We start from the raw sequence: 18,701 nt of genomic DNA on the forward strand, positions 1-18,701 counted from the left end.
TTATCTCATTTCCCCAATTGGTCAGTTTTGATGCCTTCAAATTCTTTGTTGAAGCTTTGTTCTAGACTTGTATGAGCTTTTTTACTTCCTTAATTTGGTGTTCAGTGTTTATTCTCAAATCATTTAGTTGATTGGTTATGATTTCGTTGGACTCCCATTCCTTCTGTTGGGTGCCATTCAGCATTCCCTTTGTGGACTCCCTCACTTCCTTCAGCTCTTTGTTAATGGATTCCATGAATGCCTTTAGTGATCTTTGTGTATTCTCTTCCTGTTCTCTCAATTCCTGTATTATTCTTTGCTTAGCTTCCTCACGTTCACGCCATTCTTGTAGTTCTCTTTCAGTGTTCTCAGTCTGCTCATGCCATTCCTGCCTTTCTCTTTGAGTGGTCTCCAGCTGCTCATGCAATTTCTGTATCAGTTTTTGAGTAGCTTCCTCAGGCTCCTGATATTCCTGCATTAACCTTTGGTTTGCCTCCTCTCTTTCCCTATCACGCTCATACAGAGTCCTTTGTATGTTTTCAATCTTTTCATTTACCATTGTTGCCAGCAGTGTTTGTAGAGCTCTTTGGGAACTCTCCTCTGGATTATTCATTATCTGTTCTGTCCCCTGATTATCATGAGTTGGAGTTGAGATACCCGGACTTTCCACTTTTTTTGTGTTTTTCCGGCTCACTCTGCCCATTTAAGATGAGAGTAACACCAGTTTTGTGCTAGAACACTATCTTAAGGCAAGCATCAAAGTCTGTACTTGCACAGTCCAAAGTCTGCAGATACAATCTTGTTCATCAGATATATGTATTCAACATCAAACAATTATATATTAATTGGCTACAAACCCCAAAGAAGTATTTGGCATACGAGAAATTATTATGTTAAGGAGAGATGTAGGTAAAAATAGGAATAAAAAGATGTAGGAAGGCACAGGGCGGGTTTACTTAACTAAGTCCTAATCTCAAAGCTGGAAATAGGTTGGATAGGATGAAAGTAGAGAGAGAGAAAAAAAGAAGAAAGAGAAAGAGAAAAAAAAGACAAGAAAAAATAGAAAAGCAAAAATTAAAAACTAAAAATTGTAGTGCTTAAAAATTATACAATGAAAACGAAATACGCAGAGAAGAAGTGGATATCATGAGGGAAGGGGAGGGATATAATGGAAACGTGAAAAATTAAAAATAAAAATACTGAAATTATTATACAGGTATAAAGAGTCATAGTGCTATTAAGGGATTTAAGTCTAAGAGGTTTTGAATTAAGTAATAAATTTCTGGATTAAGTGTGTACACAATGGGGGATAAGGTCTAATAATTGACTATGGGTATATCTGAGGATGTGCAGAACAGCAATTAAGTCACACAAAGAACGAAAGAGAAGAAAAGGTGAAAACATTGAGGAAGAAAGAAAAAAAGATCAAATGTTCAGGAGAGCTAAACAAAAAACAAAAAAAAATAAAATAAAATTTTAAAAAGAAAGAAAAAAGAGAAAGAAAGAAAGACGCACTCACACATATACTCCCCAAATAAAAATTATAAGAGGAAGAAAAAATGTTACTAGAAAACAAATTTCTAAAAAGGTAAAAATTAAGAATTAAAAAAATTTTAGAAAAAAAAATTTTATTAAAAGGTACCAAAAAAAAAAAAGTTCTTTAATTTTTTTGGAGGGGTGTGAAGATCCTGTTATCTCCCTTGTGTCCATAACCAGCCTCTTGTTGGAGTCTCTGGTCTGCTTGTGGTGTTTGATTTTCCTGTGGCTTGGTTGGTTTCTTAAGTCAGTTTGAGTAGGCAGAAAAATGCTCTCCTTTACCCAGGATGTGATCCTCCTCCCAGGCTAGTTCAATGGGAGGGAGATCTGCTTTGAGTATCACAAAAGAGGGAGATGGCTCTTTCCTCAAGTTTGGAGATGCTGTGATGATGCTAAGTTCTGGGTGGAGTTGAGGCCTTTAAGCCATCAATAGCTTTTCCCTGAGGGGTTAGATAGTGAGAGACTCACAAAGCCCAGCCTGGAGCCATTCTCAGGGTTCCTGTTTACTGAATTTCAATTGATTGTCAAGGCTACTAAAGGGAGGGGCAGCCTCTGGCTCTGTTTACCAAGTGAAGAAAGCCATTCCTGAGACTGGCAGCCAGAGCTGGGTGACTTTTCCCTGGGTGGAGCTGAGTCTGGCCGGTCAGTTTAGGTTCTTGTGACCAGCTAAATGATGCTAGTTTTCTTCCAAAGCCTGAGTTGGAGCTAGCAGCTCAGTCTGGCCTGTGTCAGTATCAAAGATGGAGATCTTTGGTAGTGGAGGGGGTGGCCTTTCCTCCTCTGCTCCCTGAGAAGGAGTGAGGATTTAAGGCTTCTACCCACGTGGAGTCTTGGTTCCTGGGTTTTCTCTGATCTGTGAACTGCAGGATGAAATGTTTGCTCCTTGTCGCTTCTTACTGATATTGAGTAGAATCTGCTCGCCTGCTGCGTCTGACTCCTTTGTCTTGGACTCTCTGTGTTGCAGGGATGGCAGCTATGGCCATTTTCACCACCGCTGCAGCCGCAGTAGCAGCTGCTGGCTAGTGCTCAAATCTATCTCCTTGCCTGGATTTTCCCTCTGTGGCCTAACTCTCTGTCCTGTGATGGCACACTTGGTGTGATTCTCTGGCTTAGGACTGTTCACTGGAACACTAAAACTGCTTTCTATATGAGAGCTTGTTTAGTCTCCAGCTTCTCTTCTGCCATCTTCCCGGAACTCCCTTCCAAATTAAACTTTTTCAATCACTCTGTAACGCAGTATGGAGAGTACTCAAAAGACTAAACATAAATCTCCCCTATGACCCATTAATTCCCCTCATGGGCAGTAATCCAATAAATAACAAACAAGCTCACATTAAAGCTACCACATAACCATGTTCAGGGCCCAGGGCAAGAGTTCGAGGAATGGAAAAAAACGTTAACCCTGTTGGTATTTGTTTCCGCAAATATGAAACTTTTGACATCAGATACCAAATCATTCTATTGGCAGTAGCTAGTTTAGGACTTAAATGTAGCGGGTGATAAAAGGGCTTTTTGTTGAATGTTAGGAAAAGATGTAGGCAGTCCAAGAGAAGGGGGATTTTTTGTTGTTGTTGTTGGTCAAGTGTCTTTAACTATGGGAGTGGGACCTGTTCCTAAACTCTTCAACTGAAGGTGAGTTCTCCACCTCTTGAGCCACAGTGCCACTTCTCGTTTTCTGGTGGTTCAATGGAGATAACAGTCTCAAGGACTTTGTTGCCCCAGCTTTCTTTGAACAGCAGTCCTCAGATCTCAGCTTCCGGAGTAGCTAGGATTACAGCTGTGAGCGTCTGGCACCCTGCTGAAAAATGGGGGATTTTTATATAAAAAGAGAATCCACCTCTTCTCCTGTGTCTAAACATCAGATATCAGTATTAGAACACTTCACCCTCAATTCATTTCATCATACATTTGTAAATTTTCTCTTTTCCTTCATGTGGGAATACTTCAGTAAATATCAACTCAGATGTGGGACTGGATCAATTGTATGGGAATTGCTAGCAAATAAATCAAGAACTACTAAATCAAATCAAATGAGCCCCTCATTTGGAAAAATTACAAGTCTGTGCTTGATTACTTCGTAACGTGATATTGAACATCCTAACAGAGTGATGACATTTTCTTTCTCTTCAGTAATTGGCCTTCTCCCACATGTGGTCAAATATTAAGAATCCAAAGATTTCCATTGATAATTCATTAAGATGTCCTCTAAGAAAATGTGCATTTCTGGAATTTGGTCTGCAGTCCTATTCTTACATGCACAGGCTTTCTATGATTTATTTGTTCTACAAGGAATTCTATTTTCCAATCTTTGTGTGACAAATTTAATCTCTCTAATCAGTATTTCTGACCCTCTCTCTAGAGTCTCATTTCAGTCTGACTCATAAAAATATGTTTTTATCAGTTAAATGGCTCTCATCTTCTGTTTTTTGCCTGACTTCATGTAGGCTGTGATAGCAGCTCTGACTGGCTGTGCTTACTGGAGTATTTTTTTTTAGAGGTCTAGGATTACTATTCAAAGTAGTAGCTTCACTGGGTTCCAATGATCCCCTGGCCTACACTCAATAGGTTTTTCTCCTAAAGAAACAAAAACAGCTGACTAAATTCCTGTTTTCATTGTTTCAAAATGATGCAATCGGGCATCCTTGCAAAGCCATGAATAATCCTCTCTAACAATGGTCTATCAAGATGGCTTTTCAAAGTTGACTGTGAAAAATGTTCATTTTCAAGTCACTACCATAAAACAGATCACATCTCTGGGAGCAGAATTTTGGAAGGAAGGATTACCTTCCTTTTTTCTCTTAGGATAGATCAAATCATAATATTCTTCAGTTGTGGTCAGCGTGGAGCACATTTTCCCAAGAATATACTGTAGTGTAAAGGAGGACCAACTATCAAAATAAAGGTGGAAATACTTGTCTAGAGTCTGATTTATCTTGCTTATATTTGTTGTCATTTTCATTATTTCAAACACATGGATAATTTGTACTTGGGATTAGACAGATTTATCTTGCTTATATCTGTTGTTTTTTTCATTACTTCAAACACATGGATAATTTATACTTGGGATTAGACAAGTGACAATGGATTAATGTAATAAACATTCATTACTTTCATATATCCAATATAATACACTTAACACCTTATGGAAAATTAAATCCAACTATAGAAACAATGTCAGAAATATAAAATAAGCCTCAATATGTATAATCTGGCACACATACACCATCATCTACTCAGAAATTCAGTCTCTCTACAAATATTTATTTGGCACAAAATAAAAATTTAATGAATATGTTCTGTAAGCATCATCTGAAATACTGTATATAATTTTATGGATGTATATAATTTTATGGATATCTCCTAGACAGGAATTTAACATGCATGTAGTAATCAAATTTCCACAATTTAAGCTAGACAAGAGGAGTCATACCCTCATACACTGCCTGGAGAATGTGTGGTGTGAATTTTACTACAGTGCTGAGCCTTTTCACCTAATACCAAGAGTCATATGCAATAATTTATTATTTGATGTTATGATGAGTGCTAAGTGTAGAATAAACTTTGAATTATTAAATTAATTCACAAAAATGAAATGATGATTTATTATTGAAATAATGATATGTTTGTTTAAATTCTAATGCTTCTCAATTTTACAATTCATGAAATATATTATTAAAATTAGTTTCACTTTCTTCTTTTCTATATCTACTAAAATTAAAATTATATGTTAAACATTCAATATTAAATCAGTAATAATAACGTTATTAAAATAATATATTATTAAACTGTGATTTGAATTATAGTTCTAACAAATTGTGATGTAAAAAATACTATTATGGGTAATATTTTTTAAACTTACCAGCTTATTTGCTTCCTGTGTCATTTGTTATTCTTGGTCGAAATCATCTCTTCACCTTAATTGTTTATTTTTCTATTTTATCTCTATTGTTTTACTGAGTTTGCATTTTGTTTTCCCTGTTTAGTGACTGACATGAGGGTGAAAAGGTGTATGCTAGTTTATCACTTCCTATGTTACAGTGAAATTACTGTACTCCACAGCTGTTCTACTTTTCTCTGTATAGTACAATATTTTCCCCACTCTCATTTCCTGTATTGCTGCTCTCATGTATTTTATTTTTTATTTAAATTTTATTATCAAGTTAATGTACAGAGGGGTTAGATTTACATAAGTAAGTTAGTGAATTCATTTTTTTCTAACTTGTTACCACTTCCCCCAAGTTACCCCCTCTTCCTTCCTAACATCCCCCAAGATTATTTCCAAAATATTGTGAGTATCTCGTTTGCATAGGTTCCCCCTTTGTCCTTTGTCTCACTATTTTGTTTATTTACCTCTCCCTTTCCTAGTTCAGATCAACCTATTTACAATAACCAGGGTATCAAAATCAAATACAGTGACTACAGGGGATAAACATTGGTGGGGAAAACACAAAAGATAAAAAGAAATCACATACTACATTAAGAACTACAACAACAAAAACATGTCTTTGAGTTCATTTCACTTGGAATCACCTTATAAGATCATATGTAAATAGATAGTGAGCTATTCTGCTCATCTACTAAGATTATCCTTGATGTACACAATAATGCTTCCCTATTACCCACTAATCCCACTTCTGGGCATTTACCCACGTGACAACAAACAAGGCCACACTAAAGCTACCAGCACAATTGTGTTTATCACAGTATTATTTACCATAGCTAAGATATGATATCAACCCAGATGCCCCTCAGTAGACGAATGAAGAAAATGTCACTCTCTCATACACACACACTTACACATGCACGTGGAATACTATGCTTCCATCAGAAAGAATGATACCACCTCGTTTGTAAGGAAATGGAAGATCTTGGAAAAAATCATATTAAGTGAAGTAAGCCAGACTTAAAGAAACATAGGTCTCAGGTTTTCCCTTATTTGTAATTAGTTTATATCAAGAATAATCTCATGTACTTTAATTTGACATTTTGTTCTATGTTGAGCATAGAACATTATTGCTATATTGTTTGATATTATTTCTGCAAACAGGCAGGTATATTTAAAGAATTACATTAATCTCATCCATTACTGAAGGAAGAACAACTTAAAGAGCAAACCCTACTCGGAAGAACAACTCCTACTTATTTAGCTTCATTCGGAAGAACAACTCCTACTTATTTAGCTTCATTCCTTTGTAAGGCCAGTGTAGTCCCCTGTAACCTCATCTTGTACATTACAACTCTGTACTTGGTCATCCTGCATATCTACTATCTTCTACATTGTGACCTAAATGCCCTAGTGATTCCAGTTTGCTTTACTTTAAAAAAAATTCTCTCTTAATGTTTGAGGTTGGTGTGTTTGCGTGTGTGTAGTATTACAAAGATTGGAAGACAACATTTTTGTTCATTTAGATTACATCTTTCTGGTCATTGTAAGTTGTGGCTCATGGGAGAAGTATCTTGCTATTTTAAGGATGAAACAGAACATGTATTTGTGCATGTACCAGAGTTGCTTTAATTGTGTGGATTTGAACACTTAACTTCGAAGTATATCTTGGCTGCTGTTGTGAATAATGTGAATAACAATGAACTACAAATATATTTATGAGTTACCCAGAGAGAAACAATCACATGATTGGTGAGTCAGATGATATTTCAACTTTGCATTTTTTTAGAAAATGCATACTACTTTCTACAACGAGAATATGAGCCTGTATTTTGACCAAGAGTGTAGAGAATTTTCTTTTCTCCATACTCTCACCAACATTATTACCTTTTGAGTTTTATGAAAGTGCATGTTTCTAATAGGTGAAGTAACTCAGACTGGCTTTAGACTCAAATCCTCTTAGTACAACCTCCTAAATGCTTGGAATTACAAACCTTTACCACCATACCTGGTTCTTTTGAGTTTTTTTGATAAGAGTTATAATAGTTATGAAGTAGTATCATAGTAATTTTGAATTGCATTTCTCTAATGACTTCTGTTCACTAAGCCAGCATAGAAATGGCATTAAACACAACTTTGTAAACCCACTGTGATTTTCAGGGCTTTTTGGAAAACAGGCCTATTCAGAACTTTTGTCCATTTTTATTCATGTTACTTGTTAATCTCATCTTTAAGCTCTCTATACAAAATCAATAATTAATTCAAGATAGTAGTAAAAGAAAAAATTAAGCAACTCCTAACATTTTAATATTTTCAATACATGATATTGCTTAGATCATTTTCTGTTTACACTTGAGACTATAAAACTCAATTTAGTTTGACCTTTTACAAGGCTATATTTATTTTATTTTATGTTTATTGCTCTTTCCAAAGCCTGCATGTCTGATTTCCCTTGGTTTCCTTCAGTTTCAAGTAGTTCAGATTTCAAACTGAAGAATAAATGGAAGGAAGCAAACACAAAAACACTGTTCCTCTCATCCGATGATGCCTCTCCAAGAATGAGGTAAGTTCATCCTTCTAAGTCCCTATGATAGGGTATCAAAAGGAGAATTCATTCTTCTAGGTCTATCTTTGCAATTTAACTTAAATGATGTAAAACACAATATACTGCTCAGATAAATTTACGTTTTATCAGTTTTGCACATTTTCATATGGGCTTCAGCTCAGTGCACAACATTTCTTCATTATTCTGTCCCTAATATTTTTACACTATCAAGACAAGATAACCAGTTTGAATTACAGCATGAGAAGTTATCCACCTGGCTTCCTTGAAAGCAGATCACAGTCAATTGATAACATTAGTTCTGGGTTCTCTCTACATGTAATGGTTTCTGTAATACATATGGAATTATATTTAGTATTAAAAAATTGCTGACCAAACTCAAAGCTTATTCATAGAAACTTAAGTATTTCACCAGTGTCATGCCTCTTAATTCTTAAGATAATATTTGCTGTAATGCTAATGTTATTACCATTATAATGTTGGGAAAAATTGTAATTAAAGGCACTAAGTGCATGGTCCAAAGACACACAATGAGGAAGGAAATCAGTCAAAGTTTCCAAAAGTCTTTCAGCAATACAAGAAAGGTAGGTAAAATCTCTCCATTCTCTTACACACTCAATTCAATATACATATTGTCCAAGAAATAATACCATAGCAATTGTTGCCAAGGGTGTTTGTTTTCTGCCACATTTTGTCTTCAACACAGACTGTGTTGGTGACATTGGGTTATCATGCACAGAGATGAGCTTATAAATTGAGGTCCAAAGAGAGCCAAATTTCTTCTATTCCACATTTCCAGTTTCCTTTTTAAAAAGTACTAAAATTTTTAAATATCATCACTTACTGTCTTTTAAGAATCCAAAAACGAAATAAATTCACATATAATCACTCCAAAATGCTTTAAATGTAGATGATAAAACAGGCACTCATGATGTAAATTTTCTTCTACATTTAATATGTTTCTGAAAGCCTTGTGCTGGTTGGTCACCTTTGTAATCCTGACTACTCAGGATATGTACTCAGAAGGCTGAGGTCTGTGGATAACATTTGGAAACCAATCAGAGCAAAAAATCATGAGATTATTTTTCAAAAATTTTAATGAACTAGAAAAGAGCATGAACGGAGATGTAGCTAATATACTAGCTCACCAAACTAGAGGGGAAAGGCCTAGCAAGACCTTAAAGCCCTAAGTTCAAACTCTGAGTACGCCAACATTCAGGCACACACACATACACACACACTCACACACTTATTCACGTCAGTGTTTTGCATTAATTTCTTAGTTAATGATATTATATGGGTATAATAGGGGAAATAAACTCTTCCATCTCAGAACATTTTTATATGTATTTTATTGTTAAAATACAGTACAGAGGGGTTTCAGTTACATGAGCAAGTTAATGAGTCCATTTCCTTTCAGGCATTGTTACTACCTCCTTTGTTTTTTTCCCCCACCATCCCTTCCCTCGCACCTCTACAAGTACACACCCCTTCATCCCCCCCAACCCTACCTAAATTGTAAAGTTCAACTTTCAACATAGTGTCTTGTGCATCTCATTGTCACAATGGGTCGACCAGTATTCCTAGTTAACCGTTTTGTTTCTTCTTTCCCCTCCCCAATTAGCTAAGTGTATATACAAGATTCAGGTGCACCAAAAATCAAATACAGTGAAAACAGAGGTTATACTGTGGGCGAGGAACATATAAAGAAACAATAAAACACATCGTACATTATAAATATGTTTGAAATAATAGCATGCAAGAAAAAAACCCCACTTGTGTACTTACTTTGGGGGCCATTTCATTTAACATCATCTTATCTGGTCATATGCACAAAGCTTTTGACCATTTCTGCTTATCCCAGACATATATTATTTATTGCAAATAAGGGAAACCATGGGACCTATGTTTCTTTGGACTTGGCTTACTTCACTAATATAATTTTTTCCAAGCCTTTCCATTTCCTAACAAATTGGGCAATGACATTCTTTCAGATGGAGGTATAGAATTCCTATTCACACACACACACACACACACACACACACACAATGGAAATCAATCTATCTATCTATCTATTTATCTGTCTATAACATTTTCTTGATCCATTCATGTACTGAGAGGCACCGATGTTGGTTCCATATTTTAGCTATGGTAAATAATGCTGCAATAAATATAGTAGTGCTGGTAGTTTTAGTATGGTCTTGTTTGTGATCATTTGGGTAAATGCCCAGAAGAAGTATTGTTGGGTCATAGGGGAGCGCTATGTGGAATCTTTTGAGGAACCTTCATACTGCTTTCCAAAGTGGCTGAACAAGTTTACACTCCCACCCAAGAATGCAGTAGGGTTCGAATGCAGTAGGGTTCCCTTCTGGCCACATCCACTCCAGCGTCTGTTGTAAAAATATGGAACACCTCATGAGTTTGCTTGTCATCCTTGCACAGGGGCCATGGTAATCTTCTCTGTATCATTTCAATTTTAGTGTAGGTGTTGCCGAATTGAGCACAGAACATTTTTTATATATAAAGTGTAATTGATTTTCTTAAACTAAACAATTCAACAAAAAGTAAGTTCTAAAGAATTGTTGTGAAATTTTAGAACCATGTATTTCTTATATAAGCACACATTTATGAATAAATCAAGATTGACATGTCACAAACAATATAATTCCAGATATTTGTTGTTCAAGAGATGTGTAAGAGGAGGAATTCAATTATTCTATACAAGGCACCTCTCATAATGAACATTGAAGCAAGTTTTAAGGTTTGTTAAAAGTTTTAATGTTTTAAATATTTTTAATTTTGGGAATTTGCTTATATATATGCCAAAATTAAGACTGTATGACAGGTCATAAAACTTTTCCATAAAGTATTTAAGATTTATTGTAGCAGCATATACTACTAAGTGTGTACATTTCAGAGTTTATAGAAATTTTACTAATGAGAATTTGCAAAGTCTTTGTGTAAAGAAGCAGAGTGAAGAGTTAAGACTTTGTTAATTCCACAGTTTCTGTTAAAACTTTAGGGCTTCCTTACTTTATAGGTTAGCGAGGAAGAAATGATGATATAAGCCATATACAGATGATATTAGCCATAAATAACAATCTTAGTGGGAAACTTTAAAGACTACTCATAGCCTATAAAACTCTGAAACTATGAAAAAATAGTAAAACCTAATATGTAGTATACTTCAAATACTGGAAACACTGGTAATTGTTTCATTTTTCATTTATTAATCGTTAATATTTAATGATTGGTTTTGTTTATTGTAGCATTGTTTTCCTTGTTGTAATATAATACAACTTTTTGTAAGTCGTCATTAGGAGGTACTTTGAGAATGTTACTGGGATGGCCACACCATGTTTTATAGGTGCATATGAATTTACAAAGAGCAAAATTAAGAACAAAATATTCATTAAAATTTTTCTCAAGTAGAGTCTGAATCAGGAGTGCTAAGTGTCCACAGCTAAAATCTTAGCCCTAGGCTGAAGCAGCCATATTACAGAGTTGAGGACACAAAAGTGAGAGATAGTGTTTTTTTATTTTTTGATTTTGTTTTTGTTGGTCGTGGGGCTTGAACTGTTGGGCCTGAGTGCATTCCCTTAGCTCTTCAGCTCAAGGCTAGTGCTACCACTTGAGCCACAGGACCACCTTTGTCTTTTTCTACTGATGTGGTACTGAGGAATCAAACCCAGGGCCTCATTCATTCTAGGCAAGCACTCTACCACTGAACCCCCTTCCCAGTTCCTGAGAAAGTATATTTTAAAAAGTCATCTAAACAACATTTGCTTTCTGCTTTGGCTTATATAATGATATACATGAATATCTTTTTATATTTTTGTGATTGTCATACTTCTAAATTTATATTAATTTCAGCCACTTTATCCTTTTCAAAGTCATGAAATATCTCTAAGAATTTGTTTCTGTAAAGACTGTTTTTGCATTTATAATTTCTTCTGAGTCACCTTTATTTTTTATCAAAATCACTTTATATTTTATATTGATGGGTTTTCACACATCAAATGCCTTCAAATGTATATATGTATTAAGGTTTGTATCCTGTCAATAAATGTGTAGAACACAATTATACCACTGACAAAAGATGATTTGCACTTCATTTATGTGCTTTTGGACTTGGAGAGTGACCTTAGGTGTGTCAACACAAGTAGAATCAGCATGAAACAAGCCAGCATTTCTTCATTTAAGATACAAGGAAAGGATACAGGTTGATCCATTGTAACAATAGGATGTACAAGACACTCAGAGGTGGGTGGAAGGAGGAGTTGAGGAGGTGTAAAGGGAAGGGATGGTAGAGGAAAAACAGGAGGGGTTAACAATGCTCAATAAGAAATGTACTCATTTCCTTACTTGTGTAACTGTAACCCCTCTGTATAGTATCTTTACAATAAAAGTATATATTAAAAAGATACAAGGAAAATTTCTGTACTTATGGGAAGTTATATTTGTCATTCAATATCAGTAAGGTATTGTTTTTAGGATGACAGGCATATTAAAATTTTGGATACTCAAATTCTCTACAAAAATAAATATATTATTTACATTAGAAACTGCCCACAATCTAGTGCAGTGTAATTGCTATGAGAAATTTTACCGCATTCTAGGTTTATAACGGAAAGTAAATGTATATGCAATATCAACAGATATGAATTTTTTCAGATAATTTTTGTCTGCATTTTGTGGATGGAATTGGGAGAGCAATTTTAAAAAGCACAAATTTCATCACCAAGAGCTGTCCGCAAAACGTAACAAGTTTCTAATACAGCAAAATTGAATGAATGGTTTGGAACTCCAAGAAGTACTTGAATTGACACATTATCAGAAAGTGTAACCAGGCAAGCACTTTTATTTTTAAATTTTTTTGGGGGGTCCGGTCATGGGCCTGAACTTTGGGCCTGGGAGCTGTCCCTCAGTTCTTCAGCTCAAGGTTAGCACTCTACCACTTGAGCCACAGAGCCACTTCCGGCTTTTGTTTCCTGCTTATGTGGTGTTGAGGCATTGAACCCAGGGCCTCATGCATGCAAGACAAGCGCTCTACCACTGAGCCACCTTCCCAGCCCCTAGGCAAGCACTTTTAAGAAATGCAGCTACTAGATTTCTCATTGAGGGCTTTCATAACACTTTGTGAAATACAAGTCAGAACCTCATTGAAGACTAGACAGTTTTCCCTCACCTTTCTGTCAAGCTCAGTTATTATCAATCAACATATAGCTAATCTTGAATAATCCTCTAATAAGAAAATGTTGATGGAGTGTTTATATGCAGAAAAGCTCGGAAGGCTAACTTTTTCCAATTGGCCTGAATGGTTGAGCCCCACCCTATTATCCCAAGTACATACGGACTCCAGGCATAATTCCAGGTATGTGTGAACTCCTTTGATGTGCAGGGAGGGCAATCCACCTAGGCCCAGTTGTAAACATCCCATCTCAGACCCAACTGAAAGTCCTCCATCTTTCTTGACCTAGGGGCTTTTCATTAACCTCTACCTCCTTGATCAGATCTCCTATAAAACACTGATCCTGTGCCAGCTACCTCACACAACCTCAATCCTGCTGGAAGGGCTGTGCCCCTGGCTGTTCCTCAATAAAGAGTCCTTTCTGTTGGTGATCAAGTCAGGCCTATTCCTTTTCCGTTCTCCATTTTCCTAACATATGGTGCTGACACCCAGGAGATAAAAAGCACCAGGATTAACTAGGTGCCCTCTGCCAAGGGGCCACCCACCTCCTTGCCACCTCTCACTGAGCCTTTCTGCTACCTTCCTCCTCCTTCCAAGGCTTTTCTTCATCAGAAGCACAGAGCCCTCTGAGCTTACTTTGGGCTAAACAGACACCTGAAAAACCTCCCAGCCTTTGCTTTTGTAAGCAGTGCAAACAGTGGATGGCCACGCTGCTGTGGCTTGAGGTATTATTGCCCCTGTGCGTAAGCTCAGAAAAGGCCTTATCTCTCCCCCTATTCTCTATCCTTTACCCTGTCCCTGGACTCTGATCTCCAGGCAGGAGGCTCTTCGCTGTTTGACTGGCTTCAGCCAATACCTAAAAGCCTTCAGGACAAGGTAACTGACATGGACACGAGGAGGGCAGGACTCCCTCCCTTCCTTCTTGTCTGTGGGGTCCAGAGACTCCACAAGTCTCTTCTTTCCTTATACCCTTATACCCTTTAATAAGGACCTTTGGGGATGCCCTCTCTTAATTATTGGGATCCATCCGTCTGGCTTCCCAAAGCGCCAGTGTTGCCTGTAGCATCAGGACAGGATCCATAGTCCTACCAAAATTTCCAAATTGTCTCCCAGAGACACCCCATTGGCATGCCTGCTGTCTACACTTAAGACTCTGGGCTGACTGATTTACAGTCATAAAAAAACAAAACTGATTTGTTTTTATTCCAAAATCTAGTCTCATTACCATGGCACTGCTGACCTAAATTCAGAACCTTAGGTTTTACTCTTGCTGATTTAAACAATTCTCCAATGAAACTGGGAGGAGTCTGAGGTCCCCTAAACCTAAGCCCTCCTCAAGCTCTGCTCCAGAAAATCCTCCCTTTGCTTGTTCTGTTCGGTCCACCAAGTCCTTCTCTGACCTCCACTCCAGAGGGCTCCCTCTCCACTCTCCTGCCTTGCTCACCAAGCCCTTCTCTGCCAGGAGCCACCCAACGTTTCCTCTAAAAAAGTAACTCCTTATCTTGTAGCAACTCAATCTGTCTCTTTCCCCCTCTCCATTTCCCTCTATCTCTCTTTTCTTTGATGACCTCCATCACAAAAGAACCTTTTCTCCTTCCTTGCTCTTCTAACTACACTCTTGGTATTTGCAGTTGGTCCATATTCTCTAGGCTAAAACTGTGTCTGTTTCAAGCAAACTCCTTTTGCTGACCCCGGTCTCTGTGCCTGCCTGTCTGCATGCTTGTGTAGCTGACACAAGGTGGGGGTGGGCATAGGCCTCCAAAGGTAAAACAACAAGCTATGAGTCCTGTTAAAAATCCCTCTAAACAAACCCCTCCATACTTATATATTTCTCAACCCTCTTCTATGGCTAATACACCTTCTTCCCTTCCAGACCATAATTAAATGGTCCTCTGGTCTGGACATTTCGTTAATCTGTTACTGACAGAGGCTGGCTGACAAACACACTGAGGACAGCCTCTGTCTTTTGCTGCTCTCTCCCTTTACCACCCTGAAATCCCATAATAGAAACAAGCCAATGCTTCTTCTCTTAGGGACTTAGACAATAATACAGTCCTTTCCTTTTTCCTGAGTACACTCACTTCAAAATCTAGATTCTTAATTTGTCCTCTAAATGGCTACCGAAGAAAAATCCCTCCCTCTCACCTCTTCCAATAACTTTATCCAATTATTCAAACACTAGCTTTTCAGTAACTTCATTATGCCACATCCTCCCTTTAAATGTCTTCATGGTTAAAAGTGATATCTTTTCCCCCTTACAAACCTGTTCAACCACCTCCTCCCCCAATTCTCTCTACATGCCTTGGAAGCTGATCCTAGCAAGAGACAAAGACCACATGATGGATTTTTCTTCAACCCCCACGCTTCCACCAACCTATCTCCTCTCTACTCTTCGCTCTTCTAGTGGTTAAAATGTTCAATTTAAAATTCTAAACCACCTCATCACCAAAATTGATTTAAAGGGTTCCTTCTCTTGTTGTCAATGTTTGTTTAAAGGTGGAAATTCTGTTTGTCAAAATTTGCCTTGCATTTTGTTTGGTATTGCCTTGAACACATGGTTTTTATCATATTGGTCAAAACAATATCACTTTGCCATTGGAATTCCAAAAAATCTTATGGCCGATTTTCATTTCTTTAAAAACCTACGCGCCTTAAAACATTTAAGTGTGTGTGTGTGTGAGAGAGAGAGAGACAGAGACAGAGACAGAGACAGAGACAAGACAGAGAGAGAGACAGAAAGCACGTTCAACATAATCTCATTATAATACATAAAAACTGTGTAAAAATTATCTTCTTATAATTCTTTGTAGTGATATTTCTCAACAAATGTGCTTTTTTTTTTATAAGAAAACATCTTTTTCAAGGGTAGTAGTAAAAGTAGTGAGACCCAGCTCAGCTCCTAGCCAGCTGTGAGGATAAACACCGGTAAGGAGGTAAAAATTTTCTAAAAATGTTTGTTCCACATATTTGTTTCTGTCAGAAAATTTGAGTATGTAGAAGATGGTATGAATATGCCTTAAAAGACAGTTTATAAGTAAAAGTTTGTATGTAATTGTTGGCTGTGATTTACATTAAAACTATCATGTCATTCTCTATGTCCATCTAAAGTCAAGTGTCTTAACCAATTTTTGTATAAATTTGTAAGCAACAAAGCAGGAGATTTGACAATTCATCCGAGGGTCAGATTCTGGCCAAGATCTTGCTTGGACTATCCTACCTCCACCATGGTAGATTGGACTTCTGCCTGACTCCATCACACAGCTGATTCTTGGTAAAAGACTGCTTTAGATTTACAAAAAGTAAGACTCCTGGAAAACTCTCTGAAATCCTTTCCAAGCCTGACCTGAGAAAGCCAGCTGCATTGTTATGGTGTTAAAACATGTGTAGGCCAGGACAGCCTCTTGTAAAATTGGTTATCAGGTTTTCCAGGCATCCAAGCTATGCTCAAACTCTCATCTCATCAATTGAGTTTTGTCATTGTAGAGTTCTGGCAAGTATTTGTTGATCAATTCTTGACAGGATGCATGTAAGCTCTACTTGTTCCCATTAATCTCTGGTTGCTTTAATTGGAAATAATAAAAGATTTTTGTGGCAAATATTGCAGTTCAAAGCCAGCCTGGGCAGAAAAATCCCTCTGAGACTCTATAATCAGCAAAGAGCCAGGCTGGAAGCAGGCTCAAAAATTAACGAGCCAAAGGCTAAAAGTGGCCCTGTGACTCAAAGTGGTAGGGCGCTAGCTTTGAGCTGAAGTGCTCAGGGAATGCCCTCAGGCCTTGAGTTCAAAGCCTATATCTAAGCCACAAGCACCTACACGTCCAGGACAAGGTGGAAAAGAATAAGAGGATATGATGTCACATCAGCCACTTCGTGCCTACCTTTTCAAAATTAACCAGAGCCAAGCGGTCAATAGACACAAGTTGAGAAGCTTGTCCATCTACTGTCTGTATCTGTCTAACTTCTAACTGGACAGGAATTTACATTCTTGCCTTTGTTACCTGCTATTGATAGGAAATGATCAAGGTCTCACACCAGGCCCTTAACTTCTCCAATCCAGGCCTAACTTCTGACTGGTTATGGGCTCATGATACAAATGGAACATTTATGGCTTGTGCCCAGGGTGTGTTTTCCTGTGTCACTCATATGAACTAGTCCTGCCACCTTGTCAGCCTTTTGACTGATCTCATCATTTTCAAGTTTCTCTCTAACAGGATAACAGCCCTCACTCAGGATCTGGGACCAAGTCAAGGCCATCCTATTACTGCAGGCAACCAGAGGCTTTTCTGAAACTGCCCTGGATCCAACACAGACCTGAAAGATCCCAGCCCCAGTGACTCCTTTAAACCCTCATGCCAGCAGGAAATAGCCAGAAAAGACCATGATGCCCCTCCACCTTTTATACTCCTTCAGGGTTACAAATGATGGGAATCTGCTTTGTTCTCATAACTCCATGATACTCCCACTCATCACAATTCTTTTTATGTCTCAAAGACCCTATATGAAGAACTTGCCTCTCACCTCTTGGCCCTAACATTCTATCAAGATGGAATATGATGGATTGACCCTGACCCTAAATCCCGGGTATTTGTGAACTCCTTTGAATTACAGGAAGGGCAATCCATCTAAGCCCAGCTGTACACATCCCATTGTGGTCCCAACTGAAAAGGCCCCCACCTTTCTTGACCTAGGAGCTTTTCATTAACCTCTACCTCCTTGCTCAGACCTTTTATAAAAACCCTGATCCTGTCCCAACTCCCCCGCACAACCTCCAAACCCACTGGAAAGGCTGTGCCCCTCACTGTTCATCAATAAACAGTCCTTGTTTGTTGATGATCAAGTCCATCCTATTCCTTTTCCACTCTCCTCCATTTTCCTAACAAGGACCATCTGTATTCTATGGCCCAGAAGTGAGAAAATTAGGTAAGCATATATGTAATTTTGATTCTACCCACATCAGTTATCTATCCAGACCTGTATCAAAGTGAGAGGATTTTAAAAGAATTTAGTGATTTAAAAGTTAAACTTAAATGTAGAATGAAATTAGTTCCAACGCATTACTTTAAGATATTTAGAAACAACTGAGCAACCTAAAGGTCAATAAGACTTTTTATTGGAAGGGAAGGAATAGTGTTATTTGGTTCTGTATATTCTAAGTAATTTGCAAAAAGAATTTACAAAATAAAATTTACATTTGCAGCAGATTTGACACTTATTAATTTTTGTATATTGAAAGGAGCACAAGCGTCAAGAATATGTCGATGCAATCCTCTAATTTATCTCTAAATGCTTATGCTTCTGGTCTCAATATTAAAACTTCAAAAACTTAAATTTTAGCTAGTTGTGCAAAGGGATTTCATTTCATCATGTCAGTGTTGAAGAGAGTGTGTATGTGCATTTCAATGTACAATGCATATGGATTATTGTCAAACTTTCCATTTTTCTTCCTTCACTTACCCCAATCCCATCTTTCCCTTCAGGTTTCCTATTTATATTCTCACATATGTACATTGAGGGTTATGACTGTATTAGTCAACCATTTCCATTTCCATCTC

The 18,701-nt window shown here is 37.3% G+C and overlaps 1 non-coding gene across 1 annotated transcript; it reads right to left on the reverse strand.

The window, feature by feature from the left end:
- Window positions 1-10,358: 10,358 nt before the first annotated feature.
- Window positions 10,359-10,465, reverse strand: LOC122118294. The gene has a single exon (XR_006149328.1). It is a non-coding gene; the product is annotated as a U6 spliceosomal RNA (small nuclear RNA).
- Between the last annotated feature and the right edge of the window lie 8,236 nt (window positions 10,466-18,701).

This window comes from Dipodomys spectabilis, unplaced genomic scaffold (assembly GCF_019054845.1).
Source record: "Dipodomys spectabilis isolate Male_0828 unplaced genomic scaffold, ASM1905484v1 ptg000147l, whole genome shotgun sequence".
Lineage (NCBI taxonomy): Eukaryota > Metazoa > Chordata > Mammalia > Rodentia > Heteromyidae > Dipodomys > Dipodomys spectabilis.